At 30.5% G+C, this 27216-nt stretch overlaps 2 long non-coding RNA genes across 2 annotated transcripts; one reads left to right on the plus strand and one right to left on the minus strand.

The window, feature by feature from the left end:
• The first annotated feature begins 1470 nt into the window (after positions 1-1470).
• On the plus strand, positions 1471-14495 carry LOC127736115 (uncharacterized). The gene is made up of 3 exons (XR_007998814.1): positions 1471-1526; positions 11205-11325; positions 14376-14495. It is a non-coding gene; the product is annotated as an uncharacterized LOC127736115 (long non-coding RNA).
• Positions 14496-15765: 1270 nt separating this feature from the next.
• On the minus strand, positions 15766-26332 carry LOC127736116 (uncharacterized). The gene is made up of 3 exons (XR_007998815.1): positions 26195-26332; positions 25608-26047; positions 15766-16099 (listed from the first exon to the last, which is right to left on the minus strand). It is a non-coding gene; the product is annotated as an uncharacterized LOC127736116 (long non-coding RNA).
• Between the last annotated feature and the right edge of the window lie 884 nt (positions 26333-27216).

Raw genomic sequence — 27216 nt, forward strand, 5'->3', positions numbered from 1 at the left:
TTATAAAATTTTAATTTATTTATAAATAACTAGCTGCTATGGAAATAAACTATAGGTAAATTTGAATTTTTAACATTTTTGAATTGTGTGGTGTTTTGTGTTTTAGTCAACTTTGTTAAAATCCATACTGTTTTAATTGATGAACTTTACTTCCATGGTACTTTAATAACTTATAATTCAGGCAAAATGTTGTGTAGCTGTTGCCATGGCAATGCACATACAGGGAAAATAATGAATTTTACTCATCTAGCTACATGTGTTTTCATTATAATTTAGGACCAAAAAAAGGAATTTAGTGACATTATCATGTATCACCGACTGCATGATTCTTACAAAGACATGCATTTACTTAAAAATGCTTTGGCTAATATCATGCATAGTTTACAAGAGTACAATGCAGGTTCTTGGAGACTCTGGGATGGTTTTAGGTTTTAGTATTAGATATAGAACAAATGTAACAAAAAAACTGTCTGGTAACAACCGTTGTCGTATACTTTTCTGAGGACCTTGACCGGACTACAAGTGCAGAAAAACTAAACGGCTGGTTGTTACCATCCATTTTATTTTGTTACTTTTGTTTTGTATCTGACTTGTACGACGTTTTTAATTAGAAAATTATACAAATTTGAGACGATTGCACCATAATGAAAAAGATTAAACACAAAAAAACAAATAAAAAAAATGCGTACTGGTTTATATGTATCACGATGTTTGGAGATATTTAGTCTTTAATAAATTAGGGATTTTGCGTTAACACTAGCGCTTCTCAATTCTATCAGCTATGTGCGAGTAAAATTTTTACTTATTCCTTTTATACATATCAGTGAAGTAGGAGTAGAAAAGTTGAGAAAAAGGGGGGATTTCTTAAAGTGGCAAGCAAAAAAAAAAGACCTTTACATGTAATCCATATTTTATATCATAATAGTCTAATAGTCTAGAAATAAGCCAATGTCCTCTTTCGTAGTCACTTAATATTTAAAAACAAATTGACAAAATGGGAGAGGGGCTTATAGTAGTTTTGTCCCTCACTTTAATTGGTATGGTACCCTTTACCGGCTCCTACGCCCCTGAATTCAGTATATATACCCCTCCACACCAAGAAAAAAGCATAAAAACGTACAAACAAATTGCAACTGATTTTATGCTTTTTATGGGCTCTGTAATTTGGGAAATAAAAATCTATTCTATTCACAGGCACTTGTCTCAGAAAAAAAATTTCCTATATACCTTAATATAACGTTATATTAAGCAGAGACATACAGTATTATCAGAGACATATAATTATATGTCTCTGGTATTATATGTCTCTGTATTAAGGTATGTAAGCGGAAAAAATTCTGAGACAAGTGCCTGTGATTTTATTCTATTCTATTCTTTTAAACTGGAATCCGCTTGTATTACGCTACACTCAAACTATGAACAAAGTGTAGTAGTCAGCCGAGAACCAGCTTACTATTCTTTTCGAGTAGACCCACATATTGATCACGTGACATACAATTTTTGTTCATTTTACGTCCCTGGCAGAGGTTTGTACATGGAAATATTTTATCGTTAAAGTACTCTTGTAGTCAGTAACTTCGTTGACACATTATTTAATTTCAGCATTTTGGTACATAGTTAGCTTTTTATAAATACAATTCTTATGAACACATTTCATATAAACAGGTTGGGAACAACCCCTCAATGTAATGACTATCCCTTTTATGAGGGGTACATTTCAAGTGATAAAAAAATATTTTTTTGTAAAAACCACTTCTTAGTACAAAAGGGCACATATTTATATTATTTGAAGAATATTTTCCCAAAGAACTACATCTATCTGGTATTATATGGTCAAAACATGTCCAAGAATTTTGTAATATTCAATTCAATTCAATTCAATTCAAAATTTTATTGGAAAGAGCACAATAGAGGCGTGATCCAAGTACAGACAATAATATATTCAACAATAACATCTACTATAAATGAAATAAAGATCAATGTAACAACAAGTCATAGGTCAATTCTAGATATGGTCTAGGTGTAATACCACCAAATCATAGTACGTAACATCCGGTTGCATACGAAAATAGGTCGAAAAAAAATATTCCCTTGAATTTGACAGTTGTAGGTAATTGATCCTACATTTCATTGCAGTAAAACATTTCTGAGTCATAAACATATATCTTGGGTATTTCAAAGCACCATTATTTTTTTATTTGGGGTTTCTATAGAATATTTTGGAAACTTGAGGTTACATGGTTACTAAAGCTTGTACACAGGTTAAAAAAGGGGGAAAATTTGATTGGTTAACTTCCAGTGATGGTTATTTTCTTATATGCAATGAAATGTTATGTGAAATTTTTTCTATAGTACTGGACAGGATAAAACTTTACTCATGCCAAGTATTTCTTTATTTGAAACAAAGATAAATTCTGCACAATTTTTTGAAAAGTGCAAATTTAACAAAGACTAATAGGGGAAAATCAATGGTGGTATTACACCTCTAGGGATACCATAACATTCAGAATTCTTCATGATACCATACACATATACATCATGATTATTCTAAGTTTTCATAATTTTACTTAAAAACACAGTAATCTGTATATAAGATATATGTGTATATTCACAAGCGTATACTATAAAAGATCTGATGAAACAGTATGCATATGGTGGTCTCTCAAATCAAGAGCTTCTTCAATATACATACAAATTGGTTTCAGTTCTTTTTTAGAATTGGGATTTAAAATTTTGATAAAATTTTCATTCGAATTATTTGAATTTATTTCATTGATTTTATATTTAGATCTAATTTTGTTATATTGAGAACATTCAATCAAGAAATGTATCTCATTTTCAATTTGTCCTGTGCAAAATTTACAAAATCTCTCATTAGAGGGTATTATTGGTCTTGCATACCTACCAGTTTCTATTGCTAATGAGTGTGCACTTATTCTTAATTTAGGGACCTTTTTCTGAGATATTTAGGAACATTATAGTTTAGATATTCTTGTTTAAATTTAGTATAAATTTTACTAAAAAATAAAAGTTTACCACAGTTTCCATCTTTTATTATAGATCGTTCAAATATAATTTTGTTTTTGTAGAAATCTTCTAGTTTAAGTTTGAAATTAATATTACAATGCTTGTTTAGGGATATATTCCAATATATTTTGATAACTCAGATAATTTATTAGACCATGAATTTTCTCTACTTGTTAGAGTTTTGTCCACTTTAAAAGCAGCCTTGAGAATTTCATGTGGACCACCAGACTGTTCACCAATATCACTGAGACGCACATAGTATTTATACATAAGGTGATAACATTTAATGCTAATAGGTAATGTACCCAATTCGCACCGCACTGCTAGATTGGAAGACTTTCCATGAACCCCAAGTATGTTTTTAAATATGGAGTCTGTTTATGTAGTTCATACATGTTTCTCGTTTCTCGTTTTTATATAGATTAGACTGTTGGTTTTCCCGTTTGAATGGTTTTACACTAGTAATTTTTGGGGCCCTTTATAGCTTGCTGTTCGGTATGAGCCAAGGCTCCGTGTTAAAGGCCGTACCTTGACCTATAATGGTTTACTTTTATAAATTGTTACTTGGATGGAGAGTTGTCTCATTGGCACTCATACCACATCTTCCTATATCTATTAAGTGTTTTTTCAAATTAACTTTTGTCTAAAGCTTCAAAATTTGGTTTGAATTCTGATATCCATACTTCTGATCCATAAGTTAAAATAGGAATTATCATTGAGTTAAAAAGCTGGAGACAAGTTTTAACAGACAAGTTTTCACTGTACAGGGCTCGACATTACCGTTTGTCCGATTGTCCGGGACAAGTGGACACAGACGTCGGGCAAGTAGATTCATCATACTACTTGTCCGATGGGACAAGTGAAAAATCGATGTCAGATGTAAAAAAGATCAAATTCAAGACTTGTACATTCCCAAAAAATTGAATGATTGTTTTATTGATCATTCAAAATGAAAGAAATATTCTTTGATTGAACCAGAGACATATAATATGTCTCTGATTGAAATATAATTTTGAACATGCTGGCAGCGGGTCCGAGTACACAGTTATTTCGTAGTGCATTTCTTTTAGACAATAAATGAAAATTAAAAAAATCCCACCTGCGCTTTCTCAATAATATTTTTACAGTGTGCTGTACTTCTTTTGGGACAAATTATATCAAAATTATAGAAAACTTCATCGGCTCTAACTCAAAATATGGACAATTTTATGTTAAGGGGGTCTTCAAATCTTTTGACAGCTCCCGAAGTGCTAATTTTTAACATTTTTCAGCTGGACCAAATCACTACTTTAAAATTCATGACCCAAATTTTTTTACAGTGTCATTTCACCCCCCTACTTGCTATTTGAGTCATAAAACATGGAGAAATAAATTTGGAAGGGGTATAAAAAAAATTAGCAAGTAACACACTGTCCACACTAGGGACTATATTCGTGGACAACGAAAATCAAAGGACGATAACTGTGTACTCGGACCTAATAGGGTAGAAAAAGTTGACCAATCTTAATGAAACTTGGTATGACCAAAGCTTAATAAATTATAAGACTGCTTACAAAGTTTCATGGCAATAGGATATATATTATAGACAATATGACTAATTCTATATTCAACTTTGCGTGTTAAATTTAGACGTTAAAATTGAAAAATTTCAACTATCAACATTTGGGGCTTAAAAAATTAAAATATTGCAAAAAAATACTTTTGAAATGCCTTAATATATAATATATAATGTATTAAAAGCAATAGAGTACTCATTTGATTTATCAGACTTAACATAATCATTAAAAAGTCAAATTTATATGCACCTGTGCCTAAAAATGGAGGTTTTCCAATGAAGGGGGGCCTTACATGAAGATGTAATATTTTCCAGCAATTTTAAATTTGTAAAGCTTTTTGGTTATAAATAATCCTTATATATGTATTTAATGTACTTTAAATGGAAAGAAAACTTACAAATAACATATCATATTAGTTTAAAAGGGTCTTAGGCCAAGTAAGACTGAAAATAATTTAGGGTCAATTTAGGCCGAAGCACATATTTACATTTAAAAATGCATATTGAAGCTATAGGAAATAAAAATTTGTGTCTTTTCTATCACTTCTATACTCAGGTGACATGATACAATAAATCTGAGCACAAAAAGACTGTTGCATTCAACTTTTTTTGCAGACAGTATGGTCTGATACAAAGATTTTTCACTTTTTAGTGAAAAACATGCATGCAATTTTAGTCTCATTAGGCTAATATTTGAACCACTTGCTATCCTAAAGAAGAAAAGAAAGATATTATGTGACATGAAACAGGTACAAAAGACATTGTTAAGTGCTTTTTATACAAATTTAGTGAGGTCTTTATTATGGACTTCAACTTTTATGTTCCAAGCTCCTCACATTTAACTTGATCCAAACAGGGCGTTAGACGAGGGTCATATACACAACACATTTTGCACATATTGTATGAGATAATCTTCTTTTCTGTAGATTCAGAGTTCACAAATGAGTAATACAACTGGATTGAAGCATAGAAACACAAATATTTACACATAAAAACCTGTTGGATGGAAAGTCAGAATGCCACTTATGCATCAAAATTGAAAAAGCTATGAAATGCTTATTTTGACCATAAAATGCCCAAATTGGTCATTTTTGCCGAAATTCTATGAAATAAAAGTTTAAATACTTTAGTTTTATGCTATTTGACAAATTGACACCATCAAATCATTCGGGGAAGTTGCCAAAGTACAGATTCTATATTTCCTGATTTCACCTCTTAGGTCCGAGTACACAGTTATTTCGTAGTGCATTTCTTTTAGACAATAAATGAAAATTAAAAAAATCCCACCTGCGCTTTCTCAATAATATTTTTACAGTGTGCTGTACTACTTTTGGGACAAATTATATCAAAATTATAGAAAACTTCATCGGCTCTAACTCAAAATATGGACAATTTTATGTTAAGGGGGTCTTCAAATCTTTTGACAGCTCCCGAAGTGCTAAATTTTAACATTTTTCAGCTGGACCAAATCACTACTTTACTTTAAAATTCATGACCCAAATTTTTTTACAGTGTCATTTCACCCCCCTACTTGCTATTTGAGTCATAAAACATGGAGAAATAAATTTGGAAGGGGTATAAAAAAAATTAGCAAGTAACACACTGTCCACACTAGGGACTATATTCGTGGACAACGAAAATCAAAGGACGATAACCTTGTACTCGGACCAGCGGATGACCAGGGGAATATAAGTAAGGGGGAAAGACACCAATGGTAATGCTGCTTCTTAGTATAAGCCTCCTGGAATTAGGAGCACCTTCATACATGTCATATGGAGTTTTACCTTAACTTAAAATTTTTAAATTAAAGTATGTTTCATTTGATTTTGCTTTTATGCAAAACAATACATTTAAAAAAACGGTTTTATTTGATAAGATCTATGTATAAAAATAATAAGTTTAAACAGATGTCAAAATTAACTAAAATCTAAAAAGACAGATTTTCTCAGTGAAATGTTTTATGTACTTCATTATCATTTATCAATGTATATAAAAATCAAAATAAAATTATAAAAGCTTGTTTTGCCATCATCAAAAAATTAAAAAGGTTTAATTATATACAAGGTGGCCAGGTGTATTTACATCCTTGGTTTAACCCATACCACTACTACAGAACGAATAGGTCCATAGTAGAACCTAATGATTTGGGAAGTGATAATGGTTTAATGATCAACACATCATAGTGACATTGAGTAAATCTTGCAAATAATCTTTCAGTCTGAAATATATAAATGAATTTTGATGTGGTATTCTTTAATTGTACTTACAAACAAATTCATATAACATAACAAAATGCTCCCTTTATTAAATACAATTAAAGCTCAAGTGTTATTAGTGCATATCATCAATATGTAAGATTTTCAATTATGAATTCGGACAAGTGAATCAAGAGTTGGACAAGTTGATTTTCTTGCAACTTGTCCGAAGGGACATCCGAAGGGACAAGTTAGAAAAAATGATAATGTAGAGGCCTGCTGTATGGGAGTTTAGACCAACGCAAAATATGCTTTTTTAGCTTTATCTGAGAGGCTTGACACTGCCTGTATAAATTTTCCAGAGCTATGAAAATCAACTAAGTATTTATAATAATCAAAGATTTCGATTGCATTAGAACTGTAATAAAAGTAGAAAGTTTCTTTATTTACTTTTTTTTACAGAAAATTATAATTTTTGTTTTTTTTGAAGTTCACATCCAGTTTCCATTCAGCACTATATTTTTGCAAATAATGAAGACAGTTCTGGAGACCAGTTGCAGATTCAGATATCAATAACAAATCATCAGCATACAATAAATGGTTCAATTTTTGATCATGTAAATTAACTGCACTAGTTGATTTGGTATCAAAGTATTTTCCTATGTCATCGACAAATATATTAAATAAAGTAGGACTTAAACTGTCTCTTTGTTTGACTCCATGATTAGCAAGAAAAGGCTTAGTAAACATATTCTGATATTTACATGAATATAACGTATTAAGAGTACATGTCATGCAGTATGTTATAAAATTTGCCTTTGATTTCTTTATCTTGTAATTTTAAGAAGAGAGCTGATCTCCAGATACTGTCAAAAGCCTTTTTAAATCTACAAAACACACGTATAGTTTCTTTTTGCATTTAAAATATTTGTTTATTTTTGTTTTTAAAATGTGCCAAAATGCCCCTAAAATATCAAAATTAGTTAAAAAATCAAAGGCTATACATGTTTTTCCTTAATATGGTCAAATTGAATGTTCTGCGCACGATTCATATAAAACACATAACAGCAATGATAAATTCTTAGTTTTAACATTTTTATAGTCTATTTCATAAAATATTTTGACTCTTATGCAATGATGTTCATATATTCGCAATAAAGACATATAAGTTGGACACAGTTATCAAATCATCAGCCTGAAGTCATTAATAGGCCTAAATCATACTTTATTAATCAAACACCTCGTTTTAAACATAGCCAAACAGTCAAAATAAGCTGGTCAATGGCCCAAAGTCTGTAAAAAGTAAGTTTTCTGCAAAGGGGGGTACCTGTAAAGAAAGTCATTTTAAATAGTGAACAATTGTATCTTTAATCCAAAAATTTGAACTTAAGCAGCAGTGGTATATAGTAATCGACTAATGTAAAGATTGTCAGATTTTATTTCAATATATGTCGGTATAGGTTAAAAGGAAGTAAATAAAGATGATTGGCGCCACCTAGATTTCACATCCAAGATAATAGGTAGAAGTAAATTTATTTTCTGCTGCCCTAGTAATTAGAAATCAAAATTGAAATAGTGAGAAATGAGTGTTGGCCATTGGTGTAGAAATAGCGAGAAATTTAGAGAAAACTCTCTGTGATGAGAAACATTTTCTGTGCCAAATTTAGCAAGGGGTCATGTTCTTCATTTATACTATTTCAAAATTCCGGAACCCTTGAGTACCCTTAAAAAATGCCATTTTTCTATAAAAAAAAAGCTGTGGCACCATATGTGTTTTGCATTTTCAATTACACCCAAAGGTGTTGATAATCCAGATTTCAACATTTTTTTCAATGGATCTTTGATAGGGAAAACGCAGGACCAAAAAAGGCTACCATTGTCGCCTATGTAAATAATTACTTCCTTGTAACCTAAAGGCAATATTCATATAGTAAGTCAAAAATCTAATCTATTTACAAAGGACACGGGGAAAGGGAAATAACTCCATTATCAGGGCTGCCAAGTCTCACGCATTTAGCGTGAGACACACGCATTTTCATGATTATTTGGCAGCATTTTCCTTTGATCTATTGTTTTTTCTCTTTGATCTTTACGATTTTGGCCAAATCTCACGCATTTGCATTATTGAAAGTTGGCAGAACTGCATTATTATTACTTTACAGATCTTTTTAGTTAATGTCTGCAGGGACATATAAGTCATTGATATATATGTGTAATGTGTATATTTTCTATTTCATTTAGTTATCAAAATAATATATAAATATATAAGTTTCTTTTTAACTTAAAACACAATAATGAGTTTCAAACATGGGACAAGGGAAGTAAATCTAAATTTTCTGTTTCATGAGATGTGTGCTAATTTTATGTATCATAAAACATTGATAGCAATATGTATGTAATAGTGCTATACTTTTAAAGAGTGTATATTAAAATATACATGTGATTAATGACATTTGCAAGCAACATAAATAAAAAATGAAAACATACTATTGTGATTTTTGTACAAAAATAAAAATAACAACTATAATAAATGCTTATTATTCTAATTGGCCTTAATTAAAGTATATGGCTAAATGTACTGTAGTATATAGCTTTTCAGTTAAATCTATAGCTGAATTATCGTGCAAGCTAGTTCAATAAGTCTACTGAAAAGTAGGTTCATCTCACTTTTTGTTAGCGTTATGATATTGTTGACTACCAGTATAATAGTTATAGGGGTTTTGGTTTTCATTGTACATGCAGTTTTGCCTGTAAGACTGATTGTCATTGTTTTGTCGACCATAGGAGTCATGTCTAAATTTTCCATTTTGTGTTTTACTTGTAGAAGTTTTGTACTCATTAAAAGGTTTAATTCCAAATACTGGGTTCAAATGTGTTTTTAAGATTCTGAGAGGCATTTTTTGCCTGATTGATTAAAATGAATGCCATCCTCTTGAAAAATAGACGTGTTAATACCACTTATGTCACTGTTCAAAATGAATTTAACATCTGATTGATTTTCGCAATATTTCTTTATTTCTTCATTGAATTCTTTTGCTTTTTAGCTCACCGGGGCCCCAAGGGCTCCATATGAGCTTATGCCATCACTTGGTTCCGTCATCATCTGTCGTCGTAAACTATTTCAAAAATGAAACTTTTGTCCTTCTATATTTACCTGAATTGTATATCATAGTTTGTCTAATATTAAAATGCACATGTTCCTCAACCGGAACCGGAAGTAATATTGATGGACTTATATATCTTCTTTTAATTTTTAAAAATAAGTGGACCCCTAGCTAGCTTTTTTCGAAAAGTTATTCCAAAAATAATAAATTTTTCCACTTTTAAGTTAAAAAAGCTAAGATTTTCTCCTATTCTTTTCTACAACAGCAAAATGACCCCTTGTCTGGGGAACAGTCCCTCATTTAAGGGATATCCCTCATTTGGAGGGTTGTTCCCAACCTGATAAATTATATTTATAAATCAAGGTAATTAGGTCACAAGGTGTACGTTAAGGATAAAGTGATAAAAGATAAAAATGAACTCAATGAATGCACGAGTGACTTATTCTAAAAAAGAGTGTGTATCTTCATAAAAAGTGTCCTGTTACACACCCCTTATTGTATTGTTTTTTATAGCTATGCTGGGGGCAAAGTTGTACAACTTATATTAAAACTTTTCCCTTATAGGGGAATGTTTTATTATCTGAACAAAATTCTGTTACATAATTTGGTGAAATACCTTTGTCAGGTTAAATTATTTTTGTACACAGCCAGTTACTCAAGTGTGAAGTGAGTAGATGTGAGTGAACAGATTTATTACCTGTATGATCATGTGATCAAGAGGTTAGAATTTGACTCCAAATTATAAGTTTGATCTTTAATTCCTTGAATAAAGACATGGATTATTTCCTTAGAATTTTGTTGGTACACTAAATATGTTCAGAGGTTTATGAGGAGTTTAAGGTATTACTTAGTTATAATTATTTGCTTCAATGCGATCTCTTTGGGATTTGAAAGCTTTTAGTCCTAGAAAATTACTTTTATAGAATCAAAAAGATTTCACAAAATTTTCATGCAGAATAAGGTTGGATGTGAAACAAAATGGTGACTATTACAGTTTCTTCACATTAGTTTATATATTGGAGATGTAAAACACTCTTCCAAATGTCTGTACATGTCTACAAATTTACAAGTTTTGCAAAAGCAGAGGCTGATTTAAGGGGATGCCCTTCCCCTTATGGAGCTACATTTATGGGCCCCCCTTTTCAAAATCCTGGATCTGAAAACCTTATATTTATTAATATTTCTAGGGTCATTTTACTTATTAATGAAAATCCAAATGTATTGCGGCGAGTTTGACTTCTCTCATCAGCAAGTAGATTGTTCTAGTCTACCGGTATGTGAAAATTTTGATGACCTGTTTTAATATTAAATGTTTCTTTTCAGTTCTTGGAGTACTATGAACTTACAGTCGTCTAACTTTGTATTCAAATGCATTTAGGATAGCCAGACATTATTACAACTCCATTATATAGACTTTCAACAATGGTAGACCCAGTGTATACAGGTATAATAGTTAAGTGCCAATCTGCCTAAGAATCAGGCAGTGGTGAAAAACATGACGAACAAAAACCCACTCAAGTTGACATTCATTTATGTTCAAAATATATAATGATGCACGAATATAACATTCGTTTCCTTTTCCTGTTCTGGTAATTCAAGATATAATTTGGTTGAAATGCACTAGAAATTTACAAATAAGGGGAGCTAACTCCATAATTTGCTATCATTCTAACCAAAAGTTATCTGGAGATTTCTCAAATTACCAGACACGCAGAAATGAAAGACCTACCATTTTTAACTCAGGATAAGGGTAACATCAAAATAGGATGGTTAGGTCAGTGGGTTTTTTTCTGCCTTGTTTTGATTTTTTTCTGGCACTTAAAACAAAAAAACTTTTACAAACCCTGTTTTTTTTACCTTTTGGATACTTGTAGCTAAAAAGATTAATCAGATATAAATTATAACATATCTTTTCAATATAATAATATCTGTCTGTTTCTTTGCTTTAGTTATGATCTGATATTCAGTATTTACAAATATTTGCCATGTATTATATAATTTATAGTCATCTACATCTACATCCAATAGGTCACAGAACAATAACCTTAATCTTACTTAATGATATTTACATGCAAAGAAATGTTTTATGGTTTAAGTTTTACAGAATAATATTAATATTTGGTTGGATATGTTGTTATTCTTGTTGAGATAAATATATTAGAAATTGATTGAAATAACATTGATTAAAGGAGAATTTTTTGTATACTTAATAGAAAACATAAACAAATCCGGGTTACACTTATCAATCCTTTAAATAAACTTATTCTAAAAGGTTACCTATTCAACACTGTAAATAAATCTTTGAATATTGTTTTTATTGGTGTAAATATTGATTTTGTCATCAATGAATTAAAACCATACTAATATAAATATTACACATATGTACTTTCACGGTTCTACAATCTATCAATACCTATAGTTTGGCATTGCACAAGGTCATGTTTTTCTCTGACTATCATTGACGTCTTTACCCTTAATCCATTGGATGTTGGATGTGAACTGATTGATATTTTAGCCTTAGATACATGATTTTTATGCCCCATTTATGGGCATAATGTTTTTCCGTCTGTGGGTCTGTTCGTTCGTCCGTTCATTAGTCTGTTCGTTCGTTTGTCTGTCGGTTCGTTCATCTGTCGGTTCGTTCGTCTGTCAGTTCTTTCGTTCGTCTGTTTGTTCGTTCGTCTGTCTGTTCGTTCGTCTGTCTGTCCTGCTTCAGGTTAAAGTTTTAAATAGGTTCAAGTTTTTGGTCAAGGTAGTTTTTGATGAGGTTGAACTTGAAACTTAAGTACACATGTTCCCTATGATATGTTTTTTATTAGTTGTTATTGGCTTTGAACTAGCTGTCAGTAACTGCGAGTACTCTAGATCTGTACTTTGTGCCTTTTTGCTTTTGGGATGTATAAGTACCCGTTTTTGTTAGATGTATTTCTATTTGTTACTGTAATAATCCATCTGATGGGTATATATATTTAAAGCCTTTTTCAACTGATTTTTATACGCCCGTCAAATTTTTGACGGGACGTAGTATGTTATACAAATGTCCGGCGTCCGTCCGTCTGTCTGTCCGTCTGTCTGTCCGTCTGTCTGTCCGGCGTAAACATGTCGCACCGTAACTTGAGAATGACTTATCCAAATTTCATAAAACTTAACATAGTTGTTTCTTATGATGGTCAAACGATCTGTATACTTTTTGGTGAAAATAAGATTAAAACTTTTTGAGTTACGGGACTTAGAAACTAAAACAGGTGTGTGATTTTTTTCACATATCGCGCCGTATCTCAAAAACAATTTATGATTATTGCTTAAAACTTTACACACTTCTTAGTTATATTAATCTTAAGATCTGTATACTTTTTGGTGATGATTCAAAATTTTATTTTTGAGTTATTGAGTATTTTGTTAAAAAGGGGGAGGGGTTTTTCACATGTCGCGCCATATCTCAAAAACAGTTTATGATTATTGCTTAAAACTTTACACACTTCTTAGTTATATTAACCTTAAGATCTGTATACTTTTTGGTTTTGATTCAAAATTTTATTTTTGAGTTATTGAGTATTTTGTAAAAAAAGGGGGAGGGGTTTTTCACATGTCACGCCATATCTCAAAAATGATTTATGATTATTGCTTAAAATTTTACACACTTCTTAGTTATATTAATCTAAAGATCTGTATACTTTTTGGTTTTGATTCAAAATTTTAATTTTGAGATATTGATTTTTTTTTTTAAAAGGGGTGTTTTCACATGTCGCGCCGTATCTCAAAAACGATTTATGATTATTGCTTAAAATTGTACACACTTCTTAGTTATATTAATCTAAAGATCTGTATACTTTTTGGTTTTGATTCAAAATTTTATTTTATAGATATTGAGTTTTTTGTAAAAAAAAAAAAAAGGGGGTTTTCACATGTCACGCCGTATGTCAGAAACTATTATTATTATTGCATAAAAATTCACACACAAGACGACGGGCGTATCATGCGCTCATGGCGCAGCTGTTTATTATAGTTTGATGTTGTACTGTTACACCTCTGTCCCAGGTTAGGGAGAGTGTTGAACACTTACAAACATGCATGTTTAACCCCGACACATTTCATTCTTTATGTGCCTGTCACAAGTCAGGAGCCTGAAAGTTCAGTGGTTGTCCTTGGTTCATTTTTGTCATATTTGTTTTTATGTAAACTGTTTATAAATTAGGCTGTTAGTTTTCTCAATTGAATTGTTTCATATTTTTAGTGTCTTAGGGCCTTTTAAACCTGATTTAAATATAACATATGATTTAGGTTTATCTCATTGTTGAAGGCCGTACAGTTGCCAGTATAATGACTTACATCTACTTCATTTGAACTTTGGTGGACAGTTGTCTCATCATACCACATCTCCTTATTTTTATATGAATGTCTTAGATTGAATAAACATTTTATAAAGAACTATAAATAAAATAAAGTTTTAAGTTTCCATCCTTTCAAATATTTTATACTTATCTGATATTTTAGAGGAACCGAACAACTGAACAGAGCAGAACAGTATTCAATGACCTTGAAGAGCAAGCAATGTGTACAGTGAAACAGCTATCTTTGTAGTTATCAAAGGGTATGGTAAGAACCTCATCTATAATTATATGTGGTGAGTATTTTTTTGTTGATTAAAAAATTATGCAATAGGTTACTATAATTTTTTTTCTTGGAGTCTATTTACCTATTAGGTACTTGGGACAGGACAATTTATTTTTAGCACTCCCCCTTTTTTCCAGAATCTCTTATATTTTTGTTTTCTATTAATTTCAATTATTTTTGCGTTTTTTGTCGAGCCTTCGACTTTTGTCGAAAAAGCGAGACATAGCTATCCTACATTCCGTCGGCGTCGGCGGCGTCCACAAATATTCACTCTGTGGTTAAAGTTTTTGAAATTTTAATAACTTTCTTAAACTATCCTGGATTTCTACCAAACTTGGACAGAAGCTTGTTTATGATCATAAGAAAATATTTAAAAGTAAATTTTGTAAAAAAAAAAATTCCATTTTTTCCGTATTTTATTTATAAATGGACTTTTTTCTGCAAAGAAACATTACATTCACTCTGTGGTTAAAGTTTTTGAAATTTTAATAACTTTCTTAAACTATCCTGGATTTCTACCAAACTTGGAAAGAAGCTTGTTTATGATCATAAGATAGTATCCAGAAGTAAATTTTGTAAAAAAAAAATCCATTTTTTCCGTATTTTACTTATAAATGGACTTAGTTTTTCTTCCAGCTAACATTACATACAGTCTGCAGTTTAAGTTTTTAAAACATTTATTAGATTCATAAACTATCCTGGATTTTTACCAAACTTGGACAGAAGCTACTTGCAATCAAAAGGTAGTACAGAGAGGAATATTTTTATTAATTTTTTTCCTCATTTTTGTTGAGTCTGCGATTAACAGCAAAAGTAGGCGAGACACTGGGTTCCGCGGAACCCTTACAAATTTTCTGTTGTATGAACATAAATATACAAAAAATAACTTGTAGTTGCTATTTTCTATCAATTTCAAGTTGACTATCCACAGTGGTCACTGATATATATTATATAGAGGGAAGGTATCTCACCTCGTACCTCATCACCTATTTTCCTACTTGAATTCTTTGAGAAATCCCTAGTCTAATTCATAAAATATTAAAATTTCCTTCAAGTCAGTGGGCATGACTCTTTTCTGTTATCATTCCTCATATATTTTAATGTATATTGTTGTATATATATTTATTTTTTATATAGGTTTCTTCAAAGAATTGATGGTAAGGTAGCTGCGGAACCATAGCTCTTAGGTCTTGATAATATATCATAAGAACCTAATTAAGAGCTTTGGTTCCGCACCTAATAGTAAGATTAGTTGATTTATTTCATTTTTGTTGAGCCTGCGACTTTTGTCGCAGAAAGCTCGACATAGGGATAGTGATCCGGCGGCGGCGGCTTTAGCTAACTTCTTAAAAGCTTTATATTTTAGAAGGTGGAAGAGCTGGATGCTTCATACTTTGTATATGGATGCCTCATGTTAGGAAGTTTCCGTCAGTCACATGTCCAATGTCCTTGACCTCATTTTCATGGTTCAGTGACTACTTGAAAAAAAAGTTAAGATTTTTTGTAATGTTAAATTCTCTCTTATTATAAGTAATAGGATAACTATATTTGGTATGTGCGTACCTTGCAAGGTCCTCATGCCCGTCAGACAGTTTTCACTTGACCTCGACCTCATTTCATGGATCAGTGAACAAGGTTAAGTTTTGGTGGTCAAGTCCATATCTCAGATACTATAAGCAATAGGTCTAGTATATTCGGTGTATGGTAGGACTGTAAGGTGTACATGTCCAGCTGGCAGGTGTCATCTGACCTTGACCTCATTTTCATGGTTCAGTGGATATAGATAAGTTTTTGTGTTTTGGTCTGTTTTTCTTATACTGTATGCAATAGGTCTACTATATTTGGTGTATGGAATGATTGTAAGGTGTACATGTCTAGCTGGCAGGTGTCATCTGACCTTGACCTCATTTTCATGGTTCAGTGGTCAAAGTTAAGTTTTTGAGTTTTGGTCTTTTTTTCTAATACTATATGCAATAGTTCAACTATATTTGGTGTATGGAAATATTTTATGATCTATATGTCAGTCACACAGGTTTATTTGACCTTGACCTCATTTTCAAGGTTCATTTATCAGTGTTAAGTTATTGTGTTTTGGTCTGTTTTTCTTAAACTATAAGCAATAGGTCAACTATATTTGTTGTATGGAAGAATTGTTAGCTGTACATGCCTGCCTAGCATGGTTCATCTGACCTTGACCTCATTTTCATGGTTCATTGGTCAATGTTTAGTTTACTTGGTTAATGTTAAGTTTATGTGACAGTTGTAATAAAGCTTTATATTTAGGACTATCAACATAATATCAATGATTAGTAAAGAAGGCGAGACATTTCAGCGTGTGCACTCTTGTATATATTTTCATGTATATTGTTGTATATTTATTTATTTTTTATATAGGTTTCTTCAAAGAATTGATGGTAAGGTAGCTCTGGAATCGTAGCTCTTAGGTCTTTATAATATATCATAAGGACCTAATTAAGAGCTATGGTTCCACACCTAATAGTAAGATTGGTTGATTTATTTCATTTTATATATTTTCATGGATATTATTGTATATATATTTATTTTTTATATAGGTTTCTTCAAAGAATTGATGGTAAGGTAGCTGCGGAACAGTAGCTCTTAGGTCTTTATAATATATCATAAGGACCTAATTAAGAGCTATGGTTCCGCACCTAATAGTAAGATTAGTTGATTTATTTCATTTTATATATTTTCATGGATATTGTTGTATATATATTTATTTTTTATATAGGTTTCTTCAAAGAATTGATTGTAAGGTAGCTCTGGAATCGTAGCTCTTAGGTCTTTATAATATATCATAAGGACCTAATTAAGAGCTATGGTTCCGCACCTAATAGTAAGATTGGTTGATTTATTTCATTTTATATATTCTCATGTATATTGTTGTATATATATTTATTTTTTATATAGGTTTCTTCAAAGAATTGATGGTAAGGTAGCTGCGGAACCGTAGCTCTTAGGTCTTTATAATATATCATAAGGACGTAATTAAGAGCTATGGTTCCGCACCTAATAGTAAGATTGGTTGATTTATTTCATTTTATATATTTTCATGTATATTGTTGTATATATATTTATTTTTTATATAGGTTTCTTCAAAGAATTGATGGTAAGGTAGCTGTGGAACCTTAGCTCTTAAGTCTTTATAATATATCATAAGGACCTAATTAAGAGCTGTGGTTCCGCACCTAATAGTAAGATTAGTTGATTTATTTCATTTTATATATTTTCATGTGTATATGGTTGTATATATATTTATTTGTTATATAGGTTTCTTGAAAGAATTGATGGTAAGGTAGCTGCGGAACCGTAGCTCTTAGGTCTTTATAATATATCATAAGGACCTAATTAAGAGCTATGGTTCCGCACCTAATAGTAAGATTGCTTGATCTATTTCATTTTATATATTTTCATGGATATTATTGTATATATATTTATTTTTTATATAGGTTTCTTCAAAGAATTGATGGTAAGGTAGCTGCGGAACCGTAGCTCTTAGGTCTTTATAATATATCATAAGGACCTAATTAAGAGCTATGGTTCCGCACCTAATAGTAAGATTAGTTGATTTATTTCATTTTATATATTTTCATGTGTACATGGTTGTATATATATTTATTTTTTAAATAGGTTTCTTCAAAGAATTGATGGTAAGGTAACTGTGGAAACGTAGCTCTTAGGTCTTTATAATATATCATAAGGACGTAATTAAGAGCTATGGTTCCGCACCTAATAGTAAGATTGGTCGATTTATATCATTTTATATATTCTCATGTATATTGTTGTATATATATATTTATTTTTTATATAGGTTTCTTCAAATAATTGATGGTAAGGTAGCTGTGGAACCGTAGCTCTTAAGGTGGTACCCAACACCTTGACTAATATTAATTTGGCTCGTTTAATTTTCATAAAATTTTGACAAAAAGTTTACTTTGACCCTTTGACAAAAATATAAAAATTTCAAAAAATTTGAACCAACCACTTTATCAGAAAAATTTCATTGGTTATATAGCAGTTTGACAAACACTAATTTTGATCATTGAGAAGCTTAATATTTCCTTAACAATACAACGTAATTAAAACGTTTAGCTGATTTTTACAGAGTTATCTCCCTGTAGTGTTAGGTACCACCTTAAGTCTTTATAATATATCATAAGGACCTAATTAAGAGCTGTGGTTCCGCACCTAATAGTAAGATTAGTTGATTTATTTCATTTTATATATTCTCATGTATATTGTTGTATACATATTTATTTTTTATATAGGTTTCTTCAAAGAATTGATGGTAAAGTAGCTGCGGAACAGTAGCTCTTAGGTCTTTATAATATATCATAAGGACCTAATTAAGAGCTATGGTTCCGCACCTAATAGTAAGATTAGTTGATTTATTTCATTTTATATATTTTCATGTATATTGTTGTATATATATTTATTTTTTATATAGGTTTCTTCAAAGAATTGATGGTAAGGTAGCTCTGGAATCGTAGCTCTTAGGTCTTTATAATATATCATAAGGACCTAATTAAAAGCTATGGTTCCGCACCTAATAGTAAGATTAGTTGATTTATTTCATTTTATATATTTTCATGTGTATATGGTTGTATATATATTTATTTGTTATATAGGTTTCTTGAAAGAATTGATGGTAAGGTAGCTCTGGAATCGTAGCTCTTAGGTCTTTATAATATATCATAAGGACCTAATTAAGAGCTATGGTTCCGCACCTAATAGTAAGATTGGTTGATTTATTTCATTTTATATATTTTCATGGATATTATTGTACATATATTTATTTTTTATATAGGTTTCTTCAAAGAATTGATGGTAAGGTAGCTGCGGAACCGTAGCTCTTAGGTCTTTATAATATATCATAAGGACCTAATTAAGAGCTACGGTTCCGCACCTAATAGTAAGATTGGTTGATTTATTTCATTTTATATATTTTCATGGATATTATTGTATATATATTTATTTTTTATATAGGTTTCTTCAAAGAATTGATGGTAAGGTAGCTGCGGAACCGTAGCTCTTAGGTCTTTATAATATATCACAAGGACCTAATTAAGAGCTATGGTTCCGCACCTAATAGTAAGATTGCTTGATTTAGTTCATTTTATATATTTTCATGGATATTATTGTATATATATTTATTTTTTATATAGGTTTCTTCAAAGAATTGATGGTAAGGTAGCTGCGGAACCGTAGCTCTTAGGTCTTTATAATATATCATAAGGACCTAATTAAGAGCTTTGGTTCCGCACCTAATAGTAAGATTGGTTGATTTATTTCATTTTATATATTCTCATGTATATTGTTGTATATATATTTATTTTTTATATAGGTTTCTTCAAAGAATTGATGGTAAGGTAGCTGTGGAACCGTAGCTCTTAAGTCTTTATTATATATCATAAGGACCTAATTAAGAGCTACGGTTCCGCACCTAATAGTAAGATTGGTTGATTTTTTTCATTTTATATATTTTCATGTATATTGTTGTATACATATTTATTTTTTATATAGGTTTCTTCAAAGAATTGATGGTAAGGTAGCTGCGGAACAGTAGCTCTTAGGTCTTTATAATATATCATAAGGACCTAATTAAGAGCTATGGTTCCGCACCTAATAGTAAGATCAGTTGATTTATTTCATTTTATATATTTTCATGTATATTGTTGTATATATATTTATTTTTTATATAGGTTTCTTCAAAGAATTGATGGTAAGGTAGCTGTGGAATCCTAGCTCTTAGGTCTTTATAATATATCATAAGGACCTAATTAAGAGCTATGGTTCCGCACCTAATAGTAAGATTGCTTGATTTATTTCATTTTATATATTTTCATGGATATTATTGTATATATATTTATTTTTTATATAGGTTTCTTCAAAGAATTGATGGTAAGGTAGCTGCGGAACCGTAGCTCTTAGGTCTTTATAATATATCATAAGGACGTAATTAAGAGCTATGGTTCCGCACCTAATAGTAAGATTGGTCGATTTATATCATTTTATATATTCTCATGTATATTGTTGTATATATATATTTATTTTTTATATAAGTTTCTTCAAATAATTGATGGTAAGGTAGCTGTGGAACCGTAGCTCTTAAGGTGGTACCCAACACCTTGACTAATATTAATTTGGCTCGTTTAATTTTCATAAAATTTTGACAAAAAGTTTACTTTGACCCTTTGACAAAAATATAAAAATTTCAAAAAATTTGAACAAACCACTTTATCAGAAAAATTTCATTGGTTGTATAGCAGTTTGACAAACACTAATTTTGATCATTGAGAAGCTTAATATTTCCTTAACAATACAACGTAATTAAAACGTTTAGCTGATTTTTACAGAGTTATCTCCCTGTAGTGTTAGGTACCACCTTAAGTCTTTATAATATATCATAAGGACCTAATTAAGAGCTGTGGTTCCGCACCTAATAGTAAGATTAGTTGATTTATTTCATTTTATATATTTTCATGTATATTGTTGTATACATATTTATTTTTTATATAGGTTTCTTCAAAGAATTGATGGTAAAGTAGCTGCGGAACAGTAGCTCTTAGGTCTTTATAATATATCATAAGGACCTAATTAAGAGCTATGGTTCCGCACCTAATAGTAAGATTAGTTGATTTATTTCATTTTATATATTTTCATGTGTACATGGTTGTATATATATTTATTTTTTAAATAGGTTTCTTCAAAGAATTGATGGTAAGGTAACTGTGGAAGCGTAGCTCTTAGGTCTTTATAATATATCATAAGGACGTAATTAAGAGCTATGGTTCCGGACCTAATAGTAAGATTGGTCGATTTATATCATTTTATATATTCTCATGTATATTGTTGTATTTATATATTTTTTTTTTATATAGGTTTCTTCAAATAATTGATGGTAAGGTAGCTGTGGAACCGTAGCTCTTAAGTCTTTATAATATATCATAAGGACCTAATTAAGAGCTATGGTTCCGCACCTAATAGTAAGATTGGTTGATTTATTTCATTTTATAAATTTTCATGTATATTGTTGTATATATATTTATTTTTTATATAGGTTTCTTCAAAGAATTGATGGTAAGGTAGCTCTGGAATCGTAGCTCTTAGGTCTTTATAATATATCATAAGGACCTAATTAAGAGCTATGGTTCCGCACCTAATAATAAGATTAGTTGATTTATTTCATTTTATATATTTTCATGTGTATATGGTTGTATATATATTTATTTGTTATATAGGTTTCTTCAAAGACTTGATGGTAAGGTAGCTCTGGAATCGTAGCTCTTAGGTCTTTATAATATATCATAAGGACCTAATTAAGAGCTTTGGTTCCGCACCTAATAGTAAGATTGGTTGATTTATTTCATTTTATATATTCTCATGTATATTGTTGTATATATATTTATTTTTTATATAGGTTTCTTCAAAGAATTGATGGTAAGGTAGCTGCGGAACCGTAGCTTTTAAGTCTTTATTATATATCATAAGGACCTAATTAAGAGCTACGGTTCCGCACCTAATAGTAAGATTGGTTGATTTTTTTCATTTTATATATTTTCATGGATATTGTTGTATATATATTTAGTTTTTATATAGGTTTCGTCAAAGAATTGATGGTAAGGTAGCTGCTGAAACCGTAGCTCTTAGGTCTTTATAATATATCATAAGGACCTAATTAAGAGCTTTGGTTCCGCACCTAATAGTAAGATTGGTTGATTTATTTCATTTTATATATTCTCATGTATATTGTTGTATATATATATTTATTTTTTATATAGGTTTCTTCAAAGAATTGATGGTAAGGTAGCTGTGGAACCGTAGCTCTTAAGTCTTTATTATATATCATAAGGACCTAATTAAGAGCTACGGTTCCGCACCTAATAGTAAGATTGGTTGATTTTTTTCATTTTATATATTTTCATGGATATTGTTGTATATATATTTAGTTTTTATATAGGTTTCTTCAAAGAATTGATGGTAAGGTAGCTGCGGAACCGTAGCTCTTAGGTCTTTATAATATATCATAAGGACCTAATTAAGAGCTATGGTTCTGCACCTAATAGTAAGATTAGTTGATTTATTTCATTTTATATATTTTCACGTGTATATGGTTGTATATATATTTATTTTTTAAATAGGTTTCTTCAAAGAATTGATGGTAAGGTAACTGCGGAACCGTAGCTCTTAGGTCTTTATAATATATCATAAGGACGTAATTAAGAGCTATGGTTCCGCACCTAATAGTAAGATTGGTCGATTTATATCATTTTATATATTCTCATGTATATTGTTGTATATATATTTATTTTTTAGATAGGTTTCTTCAAAGAATTGATGGTAAGGTAGCTGTGGAACCGTAGCTCTTGAGTCTTTATAATATATCATAAGGACCTAATTAAGAGCTATGGTTCCGCACCTAATAGTAAGATTAGTTGATTTATTTCATTTTATATATTTTCATGTATATTGTTGTATATATATTTATTTTTTATATAGGTTTCTTCAAAGAATTGATGGTAAGGTAGGTGCGGAACCGTAGCTCTTAGGTCTTTATAATATATCATAAGGACCTAATTAAGAGCTTTGGTTCCGCACCTAATAGTAAGATTGGTTGATTTATTTCATTTTATATATTCTCATGTATATTGTTGTATATATATTTATTTTTTATATAGGTTTCTTCAAAGAATTGATGGTAAGGTAGCTGTGGAACCGTAGCTCTTAAGTCTTTATTATATATCATAAGGACCTAATTAAGAGCTACGGTTCCGCACCTAATAGTAAGATTGGTTGAATTTTTTCATTTTATATATTTTCATGGATATTGTTGTATATATATTTAGTTTTTATATAGGTTTCTTCAAAGAATTGATGGTAAGGTAACTGCGGAACCGTAGCTCTTAGGTCTTTATAATATATCATAAGGACCTAATTAAGAGCTATGGTTCCGCAACTTATAGTAAGATTAGTTGATTTATTTCATTTTATATATTTTCATGTGTATATGGTTGTATATATATTTATTTTTTAAATAGGTTTCTTCAAAGAATTGATGGTAAGGTAACTGCAGAACCGTAGCTCTTAGGTCTTTATAATATATCATAAGGACGTAATTCAGAGCTATGGTTCCGCACCTAATAGTAAGATTGGTCGATTTATATCATTTAATATATTCTCATGTATATTGTTGTATATATATTTATTTTTTATATAGGTTTCTTCAAAGAATTGATGGTAAGGTAGCTGTGGAACCGTAGCTCTTAAGTCTTTATAATATATCATAAGGACCTAATTAAGAGCTATGGTTCCGCACCTAATAGTAAGATTAGTTGATTTATTTCATTTTATATATTTTCATGTATATTGTTGTATATATATTTATTTTTTATATAGGTTTCTTCAAAGAATTGATGGTAAGGTAGCTGCGGAGCAGTAGCTCTTAGGTCTTTATAATATATCATAAGGACCTAATTAAGAGCTATGGTTCTGCACCTAATAGTAAGATTGCTTGATTTATTTCATTTTATATATTTTCATGGATATTATTGTATATATATTTATTTTTTATATAGGTTTCTTCAAAGAATTGATGGTAAGGTAGCTGCGGAACCGTAGCTCTTAAGTCTTTATAATATATCATAAGGACCTAATTAAGAGCTTTGGTTCCGCACCTAATAGTAAGATTAGTAGATTTATTTTATTTTATATATTCTCATGTATATTGTTGTATATATATTTATTTTTTATATAGGTTTCTTCAAAGAATTGATGGTAAGGTAGCTGTGGAACTGTAGCTCTTAAGTCTTTATAATATATCATAAGGACTTAATTAAGAGCTACAGTTCCGCACCTAATAGTAAGATTGGTTGATTTTTTTCATTTTATATATTTTCATGGATATTGTTGTATATTTATTTAGTTTTTAAATAGGTTTCTTCAAAGAATTGATGGTAAGGTAGCTGCAGAACCGTAGCTCTTAGGTCTTTATAATATATCATAAGGACCTAATTAAGAGCTATGGTTCCGCACCTAATAGTAAGATTGGTTGATTTATTTCATTTTATATATTTTCATGTATATTGTTGTATATATATTTATTTTTTATACAGGTTTCTTCAAAGAATAGATGGTAAGGTAGCTGTGGAACCGTAGCTCTTAAGTCTTTATAATATATCATAAGGACCTAATTAAGAGCTATGGTTCCGCACCTAATAGTAAGATTGGTTGATTTAGTTCATTTTATATATTTTCATGTGTATATGGTTGTATATATATTTATTTTTTATATAGGTTTCTTCAAAGAATTGATGGTAAGGTAGCTGCGGAACCGTAGCTCTTAGGTCTTTATAATATATCATAAGGACCTAATTAAGAGCTATGGTTGCGCACCTAATAGTAAGATTGGTCGATTTATTTCATTTTATATATTTTCATGTATATTGTTGTATATATATTTATTTTTTATATAGGTTTCTTCATAGAATTGATGGTAAGGTAGCTGCGGAACCATAGCTCTTAGGTCTTTATAATATATCATAAGGACCTAATTAAGAGCTATGGTTCCGCACCTAATAGTAAGATTAGTTGATTTATTTCATTTTTGTCGAGCCTGCGACTTTTGTTGCAGAAAGCTCGACATAGGGATAGTGAGCCGGCAGTGGCGGCGGCTAACTTCTTAAAAGCTTTATATTTTAGAAGGTGGAAGAGCTGGATGCTTCATACTTTGTATATGGATGCCTCATGTTACGAAGTTTCCATCAGTCACATGTCCAATGTCCTTGACCTCATTTTCATGGTTCAGTGACTACTTGAAAAAAAAGTTAAGATTTTTTGTAATGTTAAATTCTTTCTTATTATAAGTAATAGGATAACTATATTTGGTATGTGTGTACCTTGCAAGGTCCTCATGCCCATCAGACAGTTTTCACTTGACCTCGACCTCATTTCATGGATCAGTGACTACTTGAAAAAAAAGTTAAGATTTTTTGTAATGTTAAATTCTCTCTTATTATAAGTAATAGGATAACTATATTTGGTATGTGTGTACCTTGCAAGGTCCTCATGCCCATCAGACAGTTTTCACTTGACCTCGACCTCATTTCATGGATCAGTGAACAAGGTTAAGTTTTGGTGGTCAAGTCCATATCTCAGATACTATAAGCAATAGGTCTAGTATATTCGGTGTATGGAAGGACTGTAAGGTGTACATGTCCAACTGGCAGGTGTCATCTGACCTTGACCTCATTTTCATGGTTCAGTGGATATAGTTAAGTTTTTGTGTTTTGGTCTGTTTTTCTTATACTGTATGCAATAGGTCTACTATATTTGGTGTATGGAATGATTGTAAGGTGTTCATGTCTAGCTGGCAGGTGTCATCTGACCTTGACCTCATTTTCATGGTTCAGTGGTCAAAGTTAAGTTTTTGAGTTTTGGTCTTTTTTTCTAATACTATATGCAATAGTTCAACTATATTTGGTGTATGGAAATATTTTATGATCTATATGTCAGTCATGCAGGTTTTATTTGACCTAGACCTAATTTTCATGGTTCAGTGGTTATAGTTAAGTTTTTGTGTTTTGGTCTGTTTTTCGTATACTGTATGCAATAGGTCTACTATATTTGGTGTATGGAATGATTGTAAGGTTTACATGTCTAGCTGGCAGGTGTCATTTGACCTTGACCTCATTTTCATGGTTCAGTGGTTAAAGTTAAGTTTTTGAGTTTTGGTCTTTTTTTCTAATACTATATGCAATAGTTCAACTATATTTGGTGTATGGAAATATTTTATGATCTATATGTCAGTAACCACAGGTTTTATTTGACCTTGACCTCATTTTCAAGGTTCATTGATCAGTGTTAAGTTATTGTGTTTTGGTCTGTTTTTCATTAAACTATAAGCAATAGGTCAACTATATTTGTTGTATGGAAGAATTGTTAGCTGTACATGCCTGCCTAGTATGGTTCATCTGACCTTGACCTCATTTTCATGGTTCATTGGTCAATGTTTAGTTTACTTGGTTAATGTTAAGTTTATGTGACAGTAAAATGTAATAAAGCTTTATATTTAGGACTATCAGCATAATATCAATGATTAGTAAAGAAGGCGAGACATTTCATCGTGTGCACTCTTGTTTATATTTTCATGTATATTGTTGTATATATATTTATTTTTTATATAGGTTTCTTCAAAGAATTGATGGTAAGGTAGCTCTGGAATCGTAGCTCTTAGGTCTTTATAATATATCATAAGGACCTAATTAAGAGCTATGGTTCCGCACCGAATAGTAAGATTGGTTGATTTATTTCATTTTATATATTTTTATGTGTATATGGTTGTATATATATTTATTTTTTATATAGGTTTCTTCAAAGAATTGATGGTAAGGTAGCTGCGGAACAGTAGCTCTTAGGTCTTTATAATATATCATAAGGACCTAATTAAGAGCTATGGTTCCGCACCTTATAGTAAGATTAGTTGATTTATTTCATTTTATATATTTTCATGTATATTGTTGTATATATATTTATTTTTTATATAGGGTTCTTCAAAGAATTGATTGCCACTGGACGTTAAGCAACCAACAATCAATCAATCAATCAAAGAATTGATGGTAAGGTAGCTGCGGAACCGTAGCTCTTAGGTCTTTTATAATATATCATAAGGACCTAATCAAGAGCTATGGTTCCGCACCTAATA

Source organism: Mytilus californianus, unplaced genomic scaffold, assembly GCF_021869535.1.
Source record: "Mytilus californianus isolate M0D057914Y unplaced genomic scaffold, xbMytCali1.0.p SCAF_3, whole genome shotgun sequence".
NCBI classification, from domain to species: domain Eukaryota; kingdom Metazoa; phylum Mollusca; class Bivalvia; order Mytilida; family Mytilidae; genus Mytilus; species Mytilus californianus.